Source organism: Prunus avium, chromosome 6 (genome assembly GCF_965620075.1).
Source record: "Prunus avium chromosome 6, drPruAviu1.hap1.1, whole genome shotgun sequence".
Classification (NCBI taxonomy): Eukaryota; Viridiplantae; Streptophyta; class Magnoliopsida; order Rosales; family Rosaceae; genus Prunus; species Prunus avium.
Window position 1 is genome coordinate 18,251,598 of NC_142289.1, and position 5,926 is coordinate 18,257,523.

A 5,926-nucleotide genomic window follows, 5' to 3' on the forward strand; every position below is an offset into this window, starting at 1 on the left:
TTGTAGGAATTTACCAACTTAGCTTGCTCTTGCACAAATTCTGGATATCCAGCCCCAAGTGGACAAGCTGTGGTAGCATGGTCATGAGATTCACAAATGCTACACACTTCCTTCGGAGGGCTTCTTGAGTTTAATGCAAGAAGAGCATCTAGCTTTTGTTCCAGTTTTGAAATCTGCACACTAGAAGCATCATTAGAACCACTAATAACACGTTTACCTCTTGTATCCGTATGTTGGGTCTCCATTGCTATCTCCTCAAAGAGTTCGTACGTTTCTTCTGGAGTTTTGGTTTTAAAAGAACCACCTGCAAAATTGGTGACTATATTATGACTAGAAGGGGTTAGTCCTTTATAAAACATACGCATTTGAAGCTTCAATGGAATCCCATGATGAGGACATTGGTTGAGCAACCCATTGAATTTCTCCCATGCTTCACAAAACGATTCATCATCTTGCTGTGCAAATAACAAGATCTTGTCCCTAAGCATGTCGGTCTTTTGCGTGGAGAAGTATTTTTCCAGGAACTTCTTTTGAATGGCAGACCATGTAGTGAGTGAACCAGGCTTTAAAGAATTCAACCAATACTTCGCCTTATCCTTTAAAGTGTATGGAAACACTCTCATTCGAAGTTGATCTTCTGTCACACCTGTCAAGGGAAAAGAACTCACAACATTAAAAATATCCTTTATATGAGTCAATGGATCTTCATTAGGTAAACCATAAAAGGAAGGCAGCATATTAAGATGAGAAGATTTAAGCTCATAATTTCGAGCTACAGTGGGCAGCAAAATGCTTGAAGGAGATGCTGGAATTGTTGGGATATCAAGTTCTCCCATAAACTCAATGGCAGCCATCATTTCTTCTTCTTCTTGGTCTGAACTTGCTTCCGAATTTGAAAGTGAAGAACCGGGAAGTTCAGTGTGGAGAGCAAGACTTGTAAATGTAGCAAGAGCTTGCTCTTTTGCAGTTGACAACTCCCTTTCTAGACGATTCTGAATTTCAGAGGTCACTCGTCTGGGTTGCAATGATGGTCCTGCGTTCAAAGATCTAGAACGTTGGAACGAAGACCTCACTTGTTCAAGTAATGGATTTTTAGACATAAACTACCTGAAACAGAAAATTAGATTAATTAGAAACACTAAAAAGAATAGGGTAACCTCGGGCACATAACCAGGGAAGAACTTTCGTTCAGTCCCCGGCAACGGCGCCAAAATTTGTTGTTAATATTATGTTAACTCGCAATTGTACGGGGCAATTAGTAGTATAGCAAGACAAGTACGAGGTCGTACCCACGAAGACTGAGAAGTTAAAACTAGTTATGTACTTAGATTACCAAATTCAAGAAAGTAGGAGGTTATGTCTAAAACAGAATTTAAAACAAGAGTGGTTGTGATTGTTGAACAAAAGAAGCAAAATGAAATTGCAAACAAAAACAAGTAAACAAATGTAACAAAGAGTGGTTTTAAGAGTTGGAAAACAGATTTTGAGACTAGGGCATTCGAATCACCATAACAATTCAATTCTGGGTTATAAAGATTCAAGTAACAAGTCTAATTCAGATTCAAAGATTGATTCTAGCTAAAGTATGATTAGGCCATGGTGTTTGGTCCTAACCTTGTGTTCCTAATTCCCTAATTTGATCATTTGTTGTCTAACCTAAAATTAAGCATTAGGAACCCATTAAGCATAGAAGAACATTTTAAACAACCAAGTATGTATCTAATCCCTGTTGTCGAATGTCCATACATACTCTTCCTATTCATAGTTCAATTCGAATTAAAGCATGGTGTATACTCTTAATTCAAACCAAGATAGTTAACAAACAAGTTCTAATGGTGATCAATCATTCAAACAAGCATGTTAACTTATAAGCATAATGAATAAGAACATGAATCATGAATCAAACTTGAAACTCCAAACTTATAAACCCAGAATATTCATGTTAGGTTACATCGAAGCCCTAGTTATGGATTTAGCTACTCATAATGGAAAAGAGACTTGAACAGAAATGAGAAAACATAATGAATACAATAAGAGTAGAAAAACCCTTTTTCTGAAGTTCTTGTGGTGTCCAAGGCTTCTCCAAGTGCTTCTCCACTTCTAATGCTTCTCCAAGAGCTTCCCCACTTCTAGAAAGATGTATGAAGGATATGGAGGTGATTTGGGATGAGTTTGAGTGAGTGGTGATGGCTAAGGAAGATGAAATTCGTAGGGAAATGGAAGAGAGGTTTGCTGGAGTTGTTTTGGTGATTGTTGGAGTGTTTGGGATTTTGAGAGTGTTTGAGGATGGTTGGAGTGAATTGTGGGGGTTGTGAATCTCAGGATTTGTTGTGTCTTGAATGTGGAATGGATGTGGTATTTATAGGGAGAGGGGAGTGACAAATCTGAATTCAATATGGCTAATGCATACAACACTTGCATTATAAAAGATGAATTGGTTGATGCACTTCACTAATGCATACAACACTTGCATTATAAAATCTGAATTGGTTGATGCACTTCACCAATAGATCCCACCAGCAGCCCTAGCTCATCTTCATGTCACCATGACCAAGCTTCCAACCAGAAATGATAGCTCATACCTAGCTCACCATGACCAAGCATCCAACCAGCACATGCTGAGGTCAGCATAACCAGCAACTTCAAGGGCTTACAACTTGGGCTTCTCTTAATCAAATTAGGACTTTAAGCACTCGAAATTGAAGTTCAGAATGTCTTCTTTCCAGCCATATATTATTTGGGCCAATCGAAGGTCGGAGGACGAAGTTAAGGCCGAAACAAATTGCTAACTCATTTTACGCGCTGATAAGATCCATCCTGAGCATGGTTCTGTGTTTGCTAGGTAACAGACTCCATATTTATCCAATGGGGCTGAAATTTGGATATGTTATAGTACACACCCATTGGAACAACTTTCATGAAGAATTCTGCCTCATCCGAGCTGTGTAGGTTGCTTAAACAAAGCTTGCAATATGACCTACGGAACTGGACTGGCAGGGGGCTGTAGCCAAAATGAGTTTGTCTTTTAAGCTCTTCTTCCATTCATCCAAATTAGGCCTTAACATGCTTGAATTGCATGAATTATGCTCTCTTGCTCTATTGGCCTACAAAACACACAAAGGGAGGGAAATAACTTAGAATTATAGGAACTAAGCAAAAGAAGTAAGTAAATTGGGCATGTATATGTATGAAATTATGAGCTTAACAGTATTCCATACTTCTAGCGATTGGATTTCACTAAAAACTCACCAAATGACTCCTCCCACCATATTATGTTGTTGCCCAAGTTTTGGGCTCGATCCGAAATCAATAGGTGTGCGAAATTGGACAATTCAAGTTCAAAGGCAGTTCGTTCCTAATTGGAGTGGTTGGTGTATTCCATACTTCTAGCGATTGAATTTCACTCAAAACTCACCAAATGACTCCTCCCACCATATTATGTTGTTGCCCAAGTTTTGGGTTCGATCCGAAATCAATAGGTGTTCCAAATTGGACAATCCAAGTTCAACGGCAGTTCGTTCCTAATTGGAGTGGTTGGTGTATTCCATACTTCTAGCGATTGGATTTCATTCAAAACGCTCCAAATGACTCCTCCCACCATATTATGATGTTGCCCAAGTTTTGGGCTCGATCCGAAATCAATAGGTGTGAGAAATTGGACAATTCAAGTTCAACGGCAGTTCGTTCCTAATTGGAGTGGTTGGTGTATTCCATACTTCTAGCGATTGGATTTCACTCAAAACTCACCAAATGACTCCTCCCACCATATTATGCTGTTGCCCAAGTTTTGGGCTCGATCCGAAATCAATAGGTGTTCCGAATTAGACAATTCAAGTTCAACGGCAGTTCGTTCCTAATTGGAGTGGTTTGTGTGTTCCATACTTCTAGCGTTTGGATTTCACTCAAAACTCACCAAATGACTCCTCCCACCATATTATGATGTTGCCCAAGTTTTGGGCTCGATCCGAAATCAATAGGAGTGGGAAATTGGACAATTCAAGTTCAACGGCAGTTCGTTCCTAATTGGAGTGGTTGGTGTATTCCATACTTCTAGCGATTGGATTTCCCTCAAAACGCACCAAATGACTCCTCCCACCATATTATGATGTTGCCCAAGTTTTGGGCTCGATTCGAAATCAATAGGTGTGAGAAATTGGACAATTCAAGTTCAACGGCAGTTCGTTCCTAATTGGAGTGGTTGGTGTATTTCATACTTCTAGCTATTGGATTTCACTCAAAACGCACCAAATGACTCCTTCCACCATATTATGATGTTGCCCAAGTTTTGGGCTCGATCCGAAATCAATAGGTGTGAGAAATTGGACAATTCAAGTTCAACGGCAGTTTGTTCCTAATTGGAGTGGTTGGTGTATTCCATACTTCTAGCGATTGGATTTCACTCCAAAATTCCCCAAATGACTCCTCCCACCATATTATGATGTTGCCCAAGTTTTGGGCTCGATCCGAATTCAATAGGTGTTCCAAATTGGACAATTCAAGTTCAACGGCAGTTCGTTCCTAATTGGAGTGGTTGGTGTATTCCATACTTCTAGCGATTGGATTTCACTCAAAACGCACCAAATAACTCCTCCCACCATATTATGTTGTTGCCCAAGTTTTGGGATCGATCCGAAATCAATAGGTGTGAGAAATTGGCCAATTCAATTTCACCGGCATGTCGTTCCTAATTGGAGTGGTTGGGGTATTCCATACTTCTAGCGTTTGGATTTCACTCAAAACGCACCAAATGACTCCTCCCACCATATTATGATGTTGCCCAAGTTTTGGGCTCGATCCGAAATCAATAGGTGTTCCAAATTGGACAATTCAAGTTCAACGGCAGTTCGTTCCTAATTGGAGTGGTTGGGGTATTCCATACTTCTAGCGATTGGATTTCACTCAAAACTCACCAAATGACTCCTCCCACCATATTATGATGTTACCCAAGTTTTGGGTTCTATCCGAAATCAATAGGTGTGAGAAATTGGACAATTCAAGTTCAACGGCAGTTCGTTCCTAATTGGAGTGGTTGGTGTATTCCACACTTCTAGCATTTGGATTTCACTCAAAACTCCCCAAATGACTCCTCCCACCATATTATGATGTTGCCCAAGTTTTGGGATCGATCCGAAATCAATAGGTGCGAGAAATTGGTCAATTTAATTTCAACGGCATTTCGTTCCTAATTGGAGTGGTTGGTGTATTCCATACTTCTAGCGATTGGATTTCACTCAAAACTCACCAAATGACTCCTCCCACCATATTATGCTGTTGCCCAAGTTTTGGGATCGATCCGAAATCAATAGGTGTTCCGAATTAGACAATTCAAGTTCAACGGCAGTTCGTTCCTAATTAGAGTGGTTTGTGTATTCCATACTTCTAGCGTTTGGATTTCACTCAAAACTCACCAAATGACTCCTATCACCATATTATGATGTTGCCCAAGTTTTGGGATCGATCCGAAATCAATAGGTGTGAGAAATTGGTCAATTCAATTTCACCGGCATGTCGTTCCTAATTGGAGTGGTTGGGGTATTCCATACTTCTAGCGTTTGGATTTCACTCAAAACTCACCAAATGACTCCTCCCACCATATTATGACGTTGCCCAAGTTTGGGGCTCGATCCGAAATCAATAGGTGTGCGAAATTGGACAATCCAAGTTCAACGGCAGTTCGTTCGTAATTGGAGTGGTTGGTGTATTCCATACTTCTAGCGATTGGATTTCACTCAAAACGCACCAAATGACTCCTCCCACCATATTATGCTGTTGCCCAAGTTTTGGGCTCGATCCGAAATCAATAGGTGTGCGAAATTGGACAATTCAAGTTCAACGGCAGTTCGTTCCTAATTGGAGTGGTTGGTGTATTCCATACTTCTAGCGTTTGGATTTCACTCAAAACTCACCAAATGACTCCTCCCACCAT

At 40.2% G+C, this 5,926-nt stretch overlaps 1 non-coding gene across 1 annotated transcript; it reads left to right on the top strand.

Moving 5' to 3' along the window:
• Positions 1 to 381: 381 nt before the first annotated feature.
• LOC148293798 (small nucleolar RNA R71) lies at positions 382 to 488 on the top strand. Its single transcript, XR_015836844.1, has one exon. It is a non-coding gene; the product is annotated as a small nucleolar RNA R71 (small nucleolar RNA).
• The last annotated feature ends 5,438 nt before the right edge of the window (positions 489 to 5,926 follow it).